Genomic DNA, 17,781 nt, shown 5'->3' on the forward strand with positions numbered 1-17,781 from the left:
GGACTGGACTGAGCGGGTGCTGCCCTCTCGTAGGGGTGGGAGGGCTAATGAGACCAGAGGTGGCAGAACAGGGTGTTTATAACTAAACCAAGATAGACCACAGCCTGTTGTTTCCAATGGGAACAAATGAGTCATAGTGGGCAGAACAAGCAAGGAGGTGGGCAGAGCCAAGCACGAGCTAGCAAGCTAGCGAGATCCCGTTAGGGAACGCCTACTCTGTGAAGTGCGCGTGTGCAATAACTCAATTCGCCTTTGCACTCAGAAAACTGTATTAAGATCAAATGTTTCATCAATGAGAAAATTTGCAGAATGTCGGGCAAAATCCATCTCGTTCCATCTTCTCCCACTGCCGGATACTGGGCTTCCTCTCACTACCATATTTGGCAGGTGCTTCACATTTATAAATCCGTTGAAATATCTGTCTCATGTTCTATCTGTGACGGAGTGTTCGGTTTAGGGGTGTAGGGTTTGAGCATAACCTAAAGGTATGGAGGGGCAGTTCCTCTTGCTGATCCGTAGGCTAGTACCGTTGTCTTGTAGTGGAAGAGCAATATCTCAAGCAAGAATTTAGCTAGGACTGTCTGGGATTAGGGAGGGGAAAACTGAAAACTAGCTGTTATTGTCAGATTGGGTTGGAACTCTCTTTCTTATTGGTCTATTAAATAGTTTACCGCCTGTGATTTCACCAGGCAGGCCAAAACTCAATCCCATCAAAACAGGCTGACATTTCAGGAGGTCTTTCCAAAGACTTGTACTAAAAGGGCTTTATCATAATTTTCCCAATTTCACGGTATTATTCCAACGTCATAGAGTGGAAATATATATAAACACAAGAAAATCAAGTTGACTGCACTGGTCCTTTAAACAGCACTGGTCCTTTCATCCGCAATGCAGCAACAGATAAATGACATGTTGTAAGCATTTCTAAGGCTGTGTTTAGACTGGCAGCCCAATTCTGATTTATTTAACTATTTGGTCTTTCGAATAAAAAGATCAGCTCTGAAAAACACCCAATTATATTTCAGAATTGGGCTGCCTGTCTAAACGCAGCAATAGTCGCTCAGTTTTTGGTCATGGTGGAACGCATCCAATCACATGATTTAGCGGGCAGTTTAAAATACAGGAAGTGACGTTTGACGACGATGTAACGCTTTGGTTAATAAACAACACTTTCGAAGATGATTTTGCAACGCTTTTGAACGTTAGCTAATTCAAATTAGCAGAGTGTTTTATTTATTTGTTTAGCTAACGCATCATAAAGATTTAAAACAATGTAGAATGGGAAAACGGGTATATTTGTTTTGCTATGAAGCGTCTGGTGCTAGCTAGCTAGCTTATCACAACAACTGGATGGCCTTTGTTTTTCATGGGTGTTTTTCAGCCAGTGCTGACCAGCGAACTAGTCTTTTCGCCTGTCAACATCCCTGGATTTTCTAAAGATGAAGAGAAAAGTGGCTCGATTACGGTTAAGTCCAAATGAAGAAGCGCAACTCATTCGAGATGAACACGAAAGGAGAAGGAAGCTGTGAATAGAACAGGTATACCGTAGCTAACGGCTAGCAACCACTCGCTGTCAGTATGCCAATGCATACACTGCCAAGTGCGGATCATTAGCTACCACTCTTTCACAGGTGCGGGAACAGGAGCGGTATATCGCCCTGCAAATCCGCACGGAGGTGCGGCAGCGACGGGAGCGCGAGCTGCAGAACCTGGCGCAGGAGTTGAAGGAGGAGTGGGAGCGACAACAGAGGGAGAAACAGGAGACCCTGCAAAAGTTATATCAGGACAATCTCCGAGTTTTGGGAGAGGGACATAGAAGTGCCAAAGAAAATGTAAAATCTCTCAACCCATGTCTTAGCTATGTGTGATCCATTGCAGACTGCCAGTGTAATGTTACTGGGTTTTGTTGGAATGTTTAGGGTCATAGGTCTTGCCCCAGAGCAGAAAATAACTCTTTACTTCACTATACAACGGGTTGATCAAGGCACACTTCATGTTTCTATGTTTCCCCAGAAGCCTGACTGTGAGGCAATTGCACAGAGAAATTAGGGGAATAACGTTCGGCAGATGAGCGCTATCGAGACGCCATCAAACAGCTCAAATCACAGAGACAGAAAGGAGGAGGAGCAAAATCGGTGAGCCTATCCACTGGATTTTATTTGGCCAAACAAACATGGTATTTTTACTTTGTTTTATATTAATTCGTTTTTCTTCTCCCCAAAGTTTTATTGAGGCTAGGAAGAAGGCCATACAAGTGGAGAAGGAGAGGGCAGCAACTGTGGCCAACCTCCCATCCCTTCCACCCAACCCAATTGAGGTACAATTCAGGTTTAGGATTCGGGCACATTGTGACCTATGGTCCTACCATTAAAAAGTTGTATTATGAGCCTGTGGGTTTCGGATGGATAGTTCATAATCAGATGCAGCGGGAAACAATGGAATACAGAACCCACATAACATTCTAAAAGCACACATTTAAAAGTATTCCATTGTAGTACGAGCTAACAGCAGTCTGAATAGAGCTTTTCAAAACAATACCAGAAAATATATTCTAAGGTTTTTGTGCATTTCATTTGACTATTAACAGAATATTGAGTCAAGGAAGCTACCTGGAGTGAAGAAATCGGACAGAGATGCCTTCTCTGTGACCCACTATCACATGCCAGAGACTGCAGTGGACAGGGAAGTTGACAGTACAGGTAATCTACTCTTTCAAAGCTAAAAAATATGCAATGGCCCAGTGTGATATTTCTAATGTAACCGGTGTGTTTTGTTCCCTCAGCCAAAGGCATGGGAGGTGGCAGAGGAGGAGGTGCGGCGCCTGCAGGAGCTAGAACGGGAGGAGCAGAGGGAGAGACGGGAGCAGCTGGAGAAAGCTCGTCTTAGGGGCAACCACGCGCTGAGGAGGGAACGGCTCACACAGGTACATATTTCTACACAATCACACTCACCTTGTTGAAGACTATTCAAGTGATAACATGACAGAAAAGTCCATGTACAACTTTCTGCATTATGAGGCTAAATCTGTCCTGAGCTGTTAAAGGAATGCCTGAAATCCTTTCAATGCATATTGTATGCGTCAAGGCCAAGACAACAACAATACCTATGTTTGTTTCTGCTGTGTCAGGACCGAGAGTGCCTCCTGGTGGAGCTGGAACACATGCATCAGACAGACCTGTTGAGGCGCAGGCAGATGATGGCTCAGATGCCTGCCCAGATCTTCTAGCTGCTCTACAAGAGACAGGAGATGAGGGAGGACTGGCAGAGGGACATGGAGTTCACCTTTGAGGACATGTACACTGGAGAGAGTAGTAAGGGTGGGGGGTCCAAATCAGGATGAATTTTTCCGTGCTCTGCTCTGGCCCCGAGTACACAATTTGTTGGTATTGCCCTGGTGCATAGATAAGTTGTTTTACTTGATTGAAATGGAGAGATTTACCCTATCCTAGACAGTAGTGTGGACACATCGTTATGAGACCTAATTACCATTAGTACATTGGCATGGAGTTTCTCTATTCATCTAATTAAACCTGTACTGCTCTTTTGCCTGCAGGAGTGAAAGGTGACCTGGTGCTGCAGCTGGTCCCAGAGCCTCTCCCAGCTGTGTCCACTGGCAGCCAGGATGAACACCTAGACCTGACCCTGGAGGAGGCCACTCCTGACCTTACACCCTCGGCTGGGGCAGAGGAACAACCGGATGAAGGTGAAGTGATGGATGACATTCTGATGTTGGACTCTGGCTTTGATTAATGTTTGAATCACTGACTATCAGAGGATGACCATAGTGTTGTCAAAAAAGGTTATGCAAACTGTAATAAATGGAGTTGGATCATGTGCACAAAGTAAACAATTATTTTACCTTTAATGGTAGAACCATCCAGGCCTCTAGGTGGTGCTCCCAGACAGGCCTTGAAGAAGCTACTGACCCGTGTCAGGTCACAGAGAGACCAGTGGAGCTACCGGAGGCTGGTTGACCCCACATCTGACTGCCAAACTATTCAGACAGCAGAGCGCGACACGACCTCAGATGGTACGACCATTGAGTCAGGCTTTCTGGCCAGCGAAAAGCAGGGCTGACCGTTGACCACTAGTCCCAGACTCCCTGACCCCTCTCAGCCAGCACAAGGTTAGAGAGCCCTTAGTAGACCGTCTTTATTTGCTACCAAACGTTGAAGAGTCAAGAAAAGCATTGATTGAGAAAATAGCGTCCCAGTGTTTGTTTGATTATTTACTTCATGTATCTTATCTGTTCAGCTATAGAGACAATAGAGGACTCCATAGTAGCTGGTACCCTGCTCCATCCTGATAAACAAGCCATCAAGATCCACACATTTAAACTGAGAGGAAGAGAAGGGTGTGTGTTTTTGTATCTATGTATTCATGCATGTCTATAACATGTCTGCGTAATATTTCTGTCTTAAGGGGGATGTATAATAAAACAAGTGAATGTGTATTTACCTTTCTGGGAAAGTGTCTCTAAAGCTGAAAGCTCATAGTTTGACCTGTGGGTGCCTCTGTTTTCCAGGAGGAGGAGCTAGAGAGGCAGGAGCAGATTGCCCTGCTACAGGATTTAGGGGAGAAGAAGAGCAAGCTGGAGCTACTGCAGGAGGCCCAGGAAGAGAGGGAGCAGCTGCAGACGGCCATGACCCAAGACACTGCTGCTGCATCTGGAACACTGAAAACACCAGCCCAGGACGTCAGCCCTGCTGCTCCATCTCCTGAGGTAGGTGGATGTGGGTGGGATTGTGTGGATGTATTGTGGCGGATGAATCAGAATTAGTTGGGTAACATAGATAATTAAGGTGTTTTTATTAGCATAATATGCTTATGTGAGATACTTGTCATTAGGATGGCGTGACCTTTGGACTCTGGTGTTGACAGTTGTACTTTTCCCTTAGCTAGGGCCCAGAGAGGGGAGAAGTCAGAATGAAACATTGTCTTTACCTATTCTTAAACCATGTGAAGGGATGGCGTGATTTAATGGGGAACCAATTACTTGTCTCCACAATGTCTGTGCGCAAGTCACTCCCTCCTTTTCTATGTTGTGGGATAGTGTATGACCTAGAGGCTCACTCCCCTCAGTGAGCTTGTCCAGGAGTGGAGTCAAGAGGGGGTTTACTTGAGATGGCAATATCTAGAGTTGTCAATTGATTTATGCCATTGGATGAGCTAATGGTTCTGTTCTATACTGTACCAGGGAGAGACAGTTCCAGTTTGGAGTAGGAGGACCAGATACTGGTCTATACAATGAACACTTGATACAGCAGTTGCTCTCTGCTATGTTTTATAGATATCTTTCAAACAGAACTTAACCTTTGAACTGTTCCTAAGATCTGTTGTTCGTCATGTACATTGAGAGGGGTGGGTCTTGGGTATAAAAGATATTTGTACTTTTGTGTAATCACTTTTCAATGGCATCATTGTAGGTCAAAGTGCTTTTGCAAAAGTATCTTAAGTATTAAAGATGTAGTTTAACTCAGACCTGTGTGTTTGTAACTCTCCTAATTTGGTAATGCAGAAATTAGCCACCACAGTATCTCTGAGTCATGATGTAAATCAATAATACCCAGAATTTAATTTTTCAATATATTTCATGATGGTTTCTACACTTGAACTGCGCTCTGTGTGTGACTGTTTGTGTTTCCACATGCAATAGCGACACTGACTTGTTCTTTGTTTGTCCCTGTGCAGTCTACTATACACTCAGCTGCTGAGGATGACCACCCCAGGAGAATCAGAGAGTATCAGCAGCGTCTCTTAGACCAGAACAGGTGTGTTTCTCGCAATGGTTGATTCGTATCATGAAATTTAAAAGAGCTGCCTATTGCTGATTTGTGTATCACATGTGCACAGCCGATATCGTAGGGTGGCAGGTAGCCTTGCGGTTAGAGTGTTGGGCCAGTAACCAAAGGGTTGCTAGTTAGAAAACCCGAGCCGACAAGGTGAAAAATCTGTCTGTGCCCTTGAACAGGGCACTGAATGCTAATTTGCTGTGGCTGACCTTGTAAAACAACACATCTCACTGCACCTATCTATTGTATGTAACAATAAAATGAACATCTTCTGTTATGGTTGTTTTTGGGAATAACCCCCAATATTTTTCAATGTTTCCATCTCTTAGGCTTCATAAGCAGTCAGTGGAAGAGTCTCACCGGCGTCTGGAAGAGTACCAACACACGCTAAGAAACCGCTATTCTGGTGTAACTACGGCAACATGTCTCCCTCCTGGTACCACAGCCCGTCCTCTACCACACTTTAAAGGAGGAATCATTCCCCCGGTAGTGCCACTAGAACTCCCCTCTGGCTCCCCTGTCTCCCTGTAGCACTTAGTACCCACTCTAGAGCTCACACCCCTCTGGACCTCTCCACACGGGAGCCCTCCATCTTGGCTCAAACTCTCTTCCTTCCTGGCGCAACAGTCTGCTCGCATATCAACTCCAGGGCCTCACCAGTGCAGCTCGAACCCACCGCTTAAAGCCTAAGAGACCAAAGAGCAGGTGTTTCTGCTTGGCTGGCGGACAATGTGTTTAGTAGGGTCACAGAGGACCTCCCTGAGAAGCTACCTGGCACCTCTACCTCGTTGGACCCCCAGTCCTACAGACCACATCCTGTTTCCCTCCACTCTACTCCACGCATCCCACTCCCATCAACAGCTGACTCCATCCCAGCCATTAGCCCAACCCTTTGAGAAGAGTCAGCTACTCTCCCTGGGGAGGCCCCGGTGAAGCCTGGGCCTGTCCTGTGGGCCTCAGCCAGGTCTGGGGAAGAGGTGGAGAGGCAGAGGCAGGAGATACGTGAGGCCCAGAGGGAGCAGAGGGAAGAACGGAGATGGCTGGAGGAAGAGCAGAGGAGGAGACAGAGGGAGGTGTTAGACACTGCTCACTGCTGACGACACACAGGTGAGGAAACAAACAACACCTCAAGGGTTTTACCTGCTGGCAGGGCCACTATTGGTTTAAAGTGATTCAAAAAGTAAGATTAACACTAACAAATAAATAGGTAGCCCAAACATGTAAATTGTCAATGAAATTGTGTGGATATACTCTCTTGTCTACTGACTCTAAAGTAGTTTAGACTTTTCTGTGTCTGCCGGTCTCTCTCTGTGTCGGTGTGTGTGTGTGTGGCTCCCCCAGCCTGGTTCAGAGATCGCTGATGGTTTGGGGTCAAAGGTCCTGGGGTCAGAGTGTGTCCATCTGATTGCAGCTCTGCTCAGGGCCATCGGAGTCCAATGGGCAAACATCATCATCTGTAGAAGCTAATCAGAGCCAAGACAACACACTCAATGTCCAGAGTTCACACCCAGACAGACCCGCCCCTCACCAACTTCCCCAACCACCACCCCCGAGCAGCCAAACCCCTGGTGGCCTGCGCCAGGCTGGTCGTCATGGTGATGACAGAGCAGCATGAGCTCAGGCCTGATCACAGGTCGGTCAGCCAGCCACACCCTCAGGGGGCACCATACACTACACCAAATGTGGCAGTGGTCAGCTCTGGTGACCACTTGTATACATCCTTCATAAACAAGCGTGTATCTCTAACCAGCTACTGTGTGCTGTGTCCACAGGTCCAGAAGTGAGTGTGAGGCTGTCTCGTATTGAAAGGGCATTTCCAGAAGAACAGGACCCCTTGGCCCACTCTGAGAGAGGTCACTCCAGCACCTCTGTGTTCAGTGCAGGGGAACACACAGCTGGGAGTGAGACATTAACCAGGTCTGGTAGATCCAGCAAGCTATCCTGGAGAGAGAGAGATTACAGCTGGAGGCTGGTGCCTCTCCTGAACCTGGTAAGGAAAGGAGGAAATGGATGAAGGGGAATAGGGAGATATCTTATGCCAGGGTGGTTACCACAGGAGTATAGGACAGGGATCCTTTCACCTAGATCCCATCCCGGTCTGCCCAGAATAGTCTCATCACTCCTCTGAGTTTGGGAGAGGTGTCCCTGGAAAATCTCCTGAGGCAAGTTTAACCCATGATTTATGTCTGAGGGTTTTTACTGGTTATATTTGGCTCCCTCGGAGGTCCACCATATTGTGGATAAATTGAGGAGTTACCAAATCTGAGGGTTTGTGGTCTGTCCTACAATGCCCATGATATTGCTTGAGAATAAGTTTGTTGTATTTGTGTGTCTTGTGATCGTGTCTGGATTTCTGTTTCCTTTCTGAGCGATGATGTAAATCAATATTGTCCTGAAGTATATTTGAAATATATGTCATGATGGTTTCTACACTTGAACTGAGCTCTCTGTGTGTGTGTGTGTGTGTGTGTGTGTGTGTGTGTGTGTGTGTGTGTGTGTGTGTGTGTGTGTGTGTGTGTGTGTGTGTGTGTGTGTGTGTGTGTGTGTGTGTGTGTGCCTGTGTTTTTTTTCTGAGCCATGATGTAAATCAAATATTCCTGAAGTATATGTGAAAACATATTTCATGAGGGTTTCTACACTTGAACTGAGCTCTTTCCACAGTATTATTTACAGTGTATTCAGACTCCTTGACTTTTTCCACATTTTGTTATGTTTGTTAGGTTCTAATTATCAGAGTAAGAACTTGACGGACATTATGAAAACTTAAACCAAGTTTATTCTTCCCAAAGGATCAAACAGCTGAATCGACAACAACATGTTTACAATCTGGCTGGGCCTCTCAAGGACATTCAGAGACTTGTCCCGAAGCCATGCCTGCGGTGTCTTGGCTGTGTGCTTGGGGTCGTTGTCCTGTTGGAAGGTGAACCTTCCCAGCCTGAAGTCCTGAGTGCTCTGGAGCAGGTTTTCATCAAGGATCTCTCTTTACTTTTCTCTGTTCATCTTTCCCTTGATCTTGACTAGTCTCCCAGTCCCTGCCGCTGAAAAACATCCCCACAGCATGATGCTGCCACCACATTGCTTCACCGTAGGGATGGTGCCAAGTTTCCTCCAGACGTGATGCTTGGCATTCAGGCCAAAGAGTTCAATCTAGGTTTCATCAGACTAGAGAATCTTGTTTCTCATGGTCTGAGAGTCTTTAGGTGCCTTTTGGCAAACTCCAAGCGTGCTGTCATGTGCCTTTTTTACTGAGGAGTGGTTTCCGTCCAGCCACTCTACCATAAAGGCCTGATTGGTGGAGTGTTGCAGAGATGTTTGTCCTTCTGGAAGGTTCTCCCATCTCCACAGAGAAACTCTGGAGCTCTGTCAGTGACCATCAAGTTATTGGTCACCTTCCTGACCAAGGCTCTTCTCCCCCGATTGCTCAGTTTAGCCGGGCGGCCAGCTCTTGGAAGAGTCTTGGTGGTTCTAGACTTCTTTCATTTAAGAATGATGGAGGCCACTGTGTTCTTGGGGACCGTCAATCCTGCAGAAATGTTTTTGTACCCTTCCCCAGATCTCTGCCTTGACACAATCCTGTCTCGGTGCTCTATGGACAATTCCTTCAACCTCATGGCTTGGTTTTTGCTCTGACATGCACTGTCAACTGTGGGACCTTATATAGACAGGTTTGTGCCTTTCCAAATCATGTCCATTCAATTGAATTTACCACAGGTGGACTCCAATCAAGTTGTAGAAACATCACAAGGATGTAAATAAGGTATTTCTAGTCTAAATTCTAAAAACCTGTTTTCGCTTTGTCATTATGGGGTGTTGTGTGTAGATTGAGGAAAAACATTTATTTAATCAATTTTAGAATAAGGCTGTAATGTAACAAAATGTGGAAAAGTCAAGGGGTCTGAACACTTTCTGAATGCACAGTATATACAGTCGCTATGTTATCAAACCTTGTCTAACCCTGGTGTCTTCCCCTGTGTTGTGTCCCTGTCAACAGTTTTGTCCAGTTGGAGATCCTGTCCTTCCAGTCAGCCGGTAGACCCTCAGAACCAGACTACCTGTCTTCCACCACCATCTCTTCTGGCAGCTTCGCCACCACTGACCCTGAACACACCTCCACCAAAAGTGTGTGTGTGTGTGACTTGTTTATAAGCCTAATCAATTGAGTATCTATCCAGGCCAGTCATGTCAGAAATTCTATGTGATAAATGATAGTTGCATTTAAAATGGAGAAATCTAATCCTCTGTTTTATTCCCCACCCCCATAAGACTCTTCCCTGCTCTTGGCTGGGTTTAGAAGAGGGAAGAAATCATCGGTCAATGGCTCCTCTTCATGAAGACACAGTTCCTGTAGAGACGTATCTGGTCCTGGGTCTCCCATCTCAGACTCACTCCTACACAGCAGCAGTATCCAGCGCATCATAGACAAATACACCCGGGAGCTCAACCTCTCTCTCAGTTCTGCTGGGAACCAGATGGGTACACATAAAATTAGAATCTTTCTTTTTGATTGCAGTATCCTATTTTAGGGAATTTCCAAACAGCAGCCTCTTACAATTCCCCTTCCTCTCTAATTCTTTTTGCACATTTCTTGCTAATGCTGTGCTGAACCCCCCCTACATTAGGAGCTGATGGGTCTAACTCCCTAGGCTGGGTGGATCTGAGAGGCTCAGGCCAGACAGGAGTGTCATCTGACCCAGAGGGAGCCCCTGAAGCCCATTCATTGAGCAGCTCCTTTCTCCCTGGACTGGAACTTCTGCCACACTACCAGTGCCTGCAACGCTCTGGCACCAGCTCCCAGGAAGCAGACAGGACTGGGGGTAAGTCTATTCGAGATGTTTTCTATTGATGAATCAGGATTTCCTGATATTTTTTTCTGACCTCATCCTCCGTTTCCTACATCATTGACGTTGACCCACCTAACTAGTAATCCTCTTTCCCTCGTTTGTTGTGATGGTATGGCTGAGGTACTAGGTTCAGACTGTTAATCATATTTTGCTATGTTATGTCTCTGTGGATCCAGCCTCCGACTCCTTCCACCCCCTCCTGGCTGAAGTCACACACAACAAGACAGCTGAACCCTCCATGACCTTTCACCTTCCAGAAGAGGAAGTGGAGGGGCTATGTTCCCACGAAGAAGAAAGTGACCATGAAGAACCTGCAGGGGACCTTGAACTCTCTGCATGCTCAGTTGAGTTTGTGGACGACACTTGGTCTGTCACCTCTGACCCCCCCCCTCCTGAGTGCCTGAGAGGAGGGGAGGAACCACCTCAGCCCTCGCCCGCCCTGCACGACTCCTTGTACCAGCTGACCATGTCCCAGTGCCTCCCTCATAACTCTGCTCTGGATGTATCCCCAGGAGCAGAGGTGGGGGGGTCTGGCAGCATGTTCCCTCTCTCTGTGAAGATGTCCCCACTTTGGACAAGCCACTTGAAGGCGGGGACACTGATATGGAGAGCACACCAGCACCTCAGACAGTTGACCAATGAGGTGCTATTACCATTAAGGACCTGGGTGCAGGAGAGCCGGATGCCCAGCTATGTTCAGAGTCAAAGATCAGCCCTCCCATCTGGGAGAGAATAATGGTATGTCATTACATTTAATTCACTATTCAAATGTTTCAGACTATTGGTCCAGTGAAGGGGATGTTTAACGGATGTCACTCGAGGCGGGCTTTGAGAAGGTGTCTTCTGTAATGCTATTAGTTGATCTTTGTGATTTGATGTCTTTCTCTTCTTCTCTTAGGTGGGCAGTGTGAAGGGGATAATGGACGATTCCATGCTGACCCTGATGAGCCTGACAGACACCACATTAAAGGACCACGGACTCGCTGAGGAAGGAGAGATGGATGAGGTATCAGACCAATAAGGCATTGTGGAAAAGGTAATTTCCCAATGACCAGAGGAGTCTGTGAAGACTGAGCAACTGAGTCTCGGCTGTAACCTCCTCCGCTGCATGCATTTTGTTGGGTAGTCTCTGACCTTGGTGTGATGTTTTCTAGGAATCAGAGTGGACAGTGTTGCCAGAGGAGGACGCCAGCCTACAGGACAACCCCCTCTCATGCAGGTGAGAACCAGAAGACCTGAAACTTCTGACTCTTCTCTCTTTCCTTCTGAGTCCTTTCTTGGTCTGTACAAGGTCCTGAAGTGCTGTAAGTACATACGTGAATCCTTGTTTATATATATTTTTTCTTTCCATGGCAAGTAATGCTGCTGGAGTTCCAGTCGTGTCCCAGCGTGAATCTACAGGAGGCCTTCCAGCAGAAACGCAGAGCCCTGATCCAGAGGTCTGCCCGCAGGGTGGAGGAGATTCAGGCCAAGACGTCTGAAGACAAAGCAAACACCAGGGCCCAGTCTGAAACCACTGAGACCAGGGCCAACACAACCACCAGGGCCCAGTCTGACCCAACCACTGTTCAGTCATCCACTACTAAACCCAGGAGGGAGGGGAGGAGTGCAGAGTCAACCCATGCAGGAGTGGATTCCAAGCAGAAAAAGCAACAGCCAAAGCTCCAAACTCCCTTGCAGCCTCCCATGCTAGGTAACAATAGATACGTCTAATATTGTGTTAACCAACCAACACATTGCAAATCTTGGGGAAGGAATGTGGGGTTAGTAATGGGTCAAACACTTGGTCTTAGGTGTTGTAGTGTTACTGAACAGAGTCCTCTCTTTGTCCTCGGTGAGTGAAGCCAAGCTGAAGAAGGTTGGGGAGGTGAGGATCAGCACTCCTGAGATGAGGATACAGGATGTGGCTGACATGCGCCAGAGAACAGAGAGGTGACAAGTTCTTTCTATTCTGCTGGAACAAGACCCAACCACACATCACATTAACATGATATCCTACTCTGGTACCTAAGAGTTTTTTTCAGCGGCACCCGTTTCTCTCATGGTCTCTCTGCAGGTTGTACAGCCGACTAGATGAGGTAAAGCTTCAGGAGGAGGTCAGGAGCAGACAGGAGGCATATGCCAAAAACGGGAGAAGGCCAAAGAGTTTCACAAGGTAACATTTAAAATACCCCAATTTTTAAAGGAATTAAACATGATACTGTATCTGGCATTACTGTATATTGAATTAATTGAAAGTTGAAGTGGATTGAGATACATTAGTCAGTTTGAATTGATATGAATTCTGTTTTCTCTCTTCACAGAAGCTACGGGCCAAGCAGTCTCCGCAATGATACTGAATATCAGTTTTATCTGTTGTCGTGTGTTCTGTGTTTGCACTTATTTTGTACTTACATGTGTTTTTGTACAGTTTAATCAGTAATGTAAAATATATTTTACGAGTGTGTATATAATCTGCGTTCAGTCTATTCATCACAATTTACTGTGTTCACACAACAAAGGCAGCCAGTGCACTATTGCACCTTGAATGCTGGCGGTACACCCATTGCATTATGAGAATGTTATGTTGCCTGTAAAAATATTTTAGTTTCAGGTTTTTATAACCAATAAAGTTGTTTGTTGCTGATTTTGCCTATCCTTATAAGTTGTATTATGGGAGGCCACTTGACCTGAAAAGATTGGAAAACGTCTAGTCTCATAGACGTAAGCTAATGTTAACGTTAGCTAGAAACTAACTTTAGCCAACACTCATTGATGCAATTTAGCTACTTACAGTAACGTTACTGTCGGTTCAAATGTTTATTGATGCTTGTTGGCAAGCACGCTAACTACGTCATGTGGATAACATAAGCCAGCGAATTTGTTTACCAACTTGTCAAACTAGGTAAATTAGTATGAATTATGCTACATGTATAAACGGTTTATTGCAACTAATGCATGTTACTAAAGGAAGGCTGTATTGTTCGAGTGAGTCATGCGCATCTTGATGCTGTGCCCCTTCTCCACCCCCTTGCACTCACCAGTAATGTCCAGCTCAGTGATCCAGACCCAGAGTGCAGGGGCTCCTGCCCCAGAGGCGTTGTCCCTGCTACAACAGTGCCTCTTGGTGGCTGAGGAACAGGCAGAGGCTCTCATCAGAGATAGGGGTAGTCTGGGGGTGTCCAGAGAGCAGCTCCTGGAGCCCATGGTGAGTGACCCCATCCAGCATCCCGTTAGTCCCCTGAAGATGCACCGTACCCTGAGAGAGCCCGGAGGAGAAGGACTACTGTGCTGCCAGTGTGATGGCCTAGTGAGCAGGGTATGTCACATGGAAAGCCTAGTTAACAGATCACTGACCATTTCAAATTCCACCGTACTTTCTCCGCTGTGCAATCCGGTTTCCGAGCTGGTCACAGGTGCACCTCAACCACGCTCAAGGTACTAAACGATATAACCGGAATCAATAAAAGACAGTACTGTGCAGCCGTCTTCATCACCCTGGCCAAGGCTTTCGACTCTGTCAATCACTGTATTCTTATCAGCAGACTCAACAGCCTTGGTTTCTCAAATGACTACCTCGCCTGGTTCACCAACTACTTCTCTGATAGAGTTCAGTGTGTCAAATCGGAGGGCCTGTTGTCCGGACCTCTGGCAGTCTCTATGGGGGTGCCACAGGGTTCAATTATCGGGCCGACTCTTTTCTCTGTATATATCATTGATGTCGCTCTTGCTGATCCACCTCTACACAGACGACACCATTCTGTATACATCTGGCCCTTCTTTGGACACTGTGTTAACTAACCTCCAAACGAGCTTCAATGCCATACAACACTCCTTCCGTGGCCTCCAACTGCTCTTAAATGCTCTCATCAACACAAACAGTCTTTGTCAGAGTTTACACACCTTTTATTTACTATGAGTATATGGCAAATATAGCCATGTTCTGATATTTAGATAACCCTAATAGTTCTGGTGCTGTTATTGCAGATGGTTGTGGCTCTGGCTGTAGAGGAGCTGAAGATTGTCAAAGTCCAAATGAGTGAGAAGCTGCTGCAGGTGCGGTCACTGTAGGCGTCACATGGGCCGTCTGACAGAGAAGGGAGTATATGATGCCTGATATACTTATTTACCTAAACAAAACAACCCTTCAACTCTAATGACCCCTAACTTTTTTAGCTGAAGGATCAGATGTCCCAGGAGTCTGCTCAGTTTTTTGAGAACGAGAAATCCCACAGTGCACTGCTCCAGAGTGTGGATGAAATGGAGAGAGTGGTGGTGAGGGAGAGGAGACGGGTACAGTAGGTGTGAAGTAATACAAGTTGAGGAAAAGGAAGAGAAAGAAAACAGAGAGAACATTGATATCCTGTCCCTCTCTGACCCCAGGCCCAGACAGTTTAGGCAGACTGCCATGCCCTGCATTCTGATGGACAGGCCACCACACAGACAAAGAGGAGAAGGACAGAGGCTACAGGAGCAGTGTGAGCAATTCAAAGGGCAGGCAGGTCAGCAACACTGTATTATGGGAGTTGAAGTTTCTCTGGATGTTTTCATATTATACTGTACAGTGTGGTCCCATCATTTGATGTGTTAGGGTTCCTGAATGACAGATTTCATGTGGACAATTAAATGGTTGAACGCCTCATCCTTTTACAGAGGTGAAAGATTCCCTTGTTTTGGAGTTGACAGGTGAACTAAAAGTAAGTGCCAGCACTTGAGTGATATCAATCAACTGTGTCGAGTGTGTGTACATGAATGTGTATTGTGTGTGTTAATTAGTAAATTGTGTATGCAGTGTGCATGGCTAGCCCTGCAGAAGCAGCAGCAGGAGAACAGCAGGTTACTGAGAGATGGAGATCTGAGGACTGCAGCTGACAAATTCCAGGTCAGTGGCTCATCTCAGAATATACATACTATACATTAAAGATCATTATACCGTCGCATTGTTGAATACTTATTTCTTATTGGCTTGAAGGGCATTCTTGATCGTGCATTATTTCCCTTTAACACACAGTATATTTGCACGGTAGAATTCAGTGGATATATTTCATTCTTACATGTTCTATGTTTGAGCTGCTTTTGAAAGCAAAAGTCTAATTGAAAACCATTATTGGCGTTGTTGAATTCGATTTTCATAATGGCAAGCTAGTACTAAACAAAACTAGGTCTGTTTGTTTGGTTACCATGGCAACTACTGTTCCTATCTCGTAAACTTGCTAGCTACTTCTAGCGGCAAATCTGGTCAATTATAGCCATGGTATAAAAAGGATAGTCAACTCGGGACTCTATGCGTTCTCTGGAAAATAATGCAACTCTGTGGAAGGTCAGTTCATTTCCGCTGGCACGTCGTTGAACATACTGTACCTTCCACGTCATTCATTATTTCACAAAGAACGCATAGCCCCTCGTTGATTATCCCTTATTTAACAATAGACTGGAGTATACAGTATTTCTAAGACCATGTGTAGGTTACCACTTAATCTGTATCCATACCCATTGGATGCAGTGATCACAATATAGTAGCTATATCTAGGAGAACCATGGTTCCAAAAGCTGGGCCTAAAATAGTGTACGAAAGTTTTTCTGTGACTCTTATGTGGATGATGTAAAAAATAATTTTTGGTCTGATGTGTTTTAATAAGGAGCATCCAGATGCTGCACTTGATGCATTTATGAAATTGCTTCTTCCAATTATTGATAGACATGCACCTGTTAAGAAACTGACTGTTTGAACTGGTAAGGTTCCATGGATTGATGAGGAATTGAAAAACTGTATGGTTGAAAGATATTGGGCAAAAGGAGTGGCTAATAAGTCTAGCAGCACAAATTGAGAAATTATGTGACTTAACTGAAACTGTATTATGAAGCCAATATCAATGATATAAAGAATGATGAAAAAAAAAAATTGTTGCTTACTTTAAATGAAACTATGGGCAGAAAGACACATTCAACTCCATCTTTAATCAGATCTTATTCATCACAACCATTTGATGTTGGCAATTTTAATGATTACTTAATTGGCAAAGTGGGAAGACTTAGGCAGGAAATGCCAACAACGAACAGTGAGTCATTGTATTCATGCATACAAAAAAAGAAGAGTGGTAAAGCAGCCTTTACTGGTTCTAACAGCAGACCTATAAGCTTGCTACCAGCTCTGAGCAAACTGTTGGAAAAAATGGTGTTAGCAAATACAATGCTATTTCTCTACAGTATCGGTGTCCCCCCCACGGGACGGTTAAGCTAACGTAGGCTAATGTGATTAGCATGAGGTTGTAAGTAACATGAACATTTCCCAGGACATAGATGTATCTGATATTGGCAGAAAGCTTAAGTTGTTGTTAATCTAACTGCACTGTCCAATTTACAGTAGTTATTACAGTGAAAGAATACCATGCTATTGTTTGAGGAGAGTGCACAATTATGAACTTAAATGTATTAATAAATCAATTAGGCACATTTGGGCAGTCTTGATACAACATTTTGAACAGATATGCAATGGTTCATTGGATCAGTCGAAAACTTTGCACATACACTGCTGGCATCTAGTGGCCAAAATCTAAATTGCGCCTGGGCTGGAATAAGACATTATGGCCTTTTTTTTTTGTTTGTATTATCTTTTACCAGCTCTAATGTGTTATATTCTCCTACATTAATTTCACATTTCCACAAACTTCAAAGTGTTTCCTTTCAAATGGTATCAGGTCCTGAGCTACAGGCAGTTAGATTTGGGTATGTCATTTTAGGCGAAAATTGAAAAAAGGTGCGGATCCTTAAGAGGTTTTAACAAATTGACAAGACTTTCAGCATGCTTAAAGAAAGGGGCACTCAACATGTACTGTACTGACACAAATTACTGATGATTGGTTGAAAGAAATTGATAAGAAGATTGTGGGAGTTGTACTTAGATTTCAGTGCATTGACGTTATTAACCATAACCTGTTGTTGAGAGAACTTATGTTTTATGGCTTTTCAACCTCAGCTCTGAATCCACGATATGGCAATCTAAAATAACTCAAAGGGTTTTCTTTAATGGAAGATTATCTAATGTCAAACCTGTAGGGTGTGGTGTACCGCAGGGCAGTTCTCTCTCTACTTTTTCTATTTTTACCAATGACATGCCACTGGAATTTAACAAAGCCTGTGTGTCTATGTATGCTGATGATTCAACCATA

General features: G+C 45.1%; 1 long non-coding RNA gene across 10 annotated transcripts; it reads left to right on the forward strand.

Annotated features, from left to right (window-relative positions):
* Positions 1-1,110: 1,110 nt before the first annotated feature.
* LOC106613053 (uncharacterized) lies at positions 1,111-13,259 on the forward strand. Of its 10 annotated transcripts, none has more exons than XR_006771210.1 (25): positions 1,111-1,538; positions 1,632-1,832; positions 2,014-2,135; positions 2,224-2,317; positions 2,588-2,699; positions 2,783-2,923; positions 3,128-3,317; positions 3,554-3,703; positions 3,872-4,126; positions 4,255-4,354; positions 4,526-4,723; positions 5,692-5,771; positions 6,122-6,899; positions 7,134-7,425; positions 7,565-7,782; positions 9,784-9,913; positions 10,056-10,265; positions 10,412-10,606; positions 10,810-11,371; positions 11,532-11,669; positions 11,788-11,852; positions 11,991-12,326; positions 12,478-12,565; positions 12,690-12,788; positions 12,937-13,259. It is a non-coding gene; the product is annotated as an uncharacterized lncRNA (long non-coding RNA). The 10 variants fall into 10 exon arrangements; XR_006771209.1 differs by having other exon boundaries at positions 3,128-3,311; XR_006771208.1 differs by having other exon boundaries at positions 3,128-3,703; positions 7,075-7,425.
* The last annotated feature ends 4,522 nt before the right edge of the window (positions 13,260-17,781 follow it).

Source organism: Salmo salar, chromosome ssa09 (assembly GCF_905237065.1).
Source record: "Salmo salar chromosome ssa09, Ssal_v3.1, whole genome shotgun sequence".
Classification (NCBI taxonomy): Eukaryota; Metazoa; Chordata; class Actinopteri; order Salmoniformes; family Salmonidae; genus Salmo; species Salmo salar.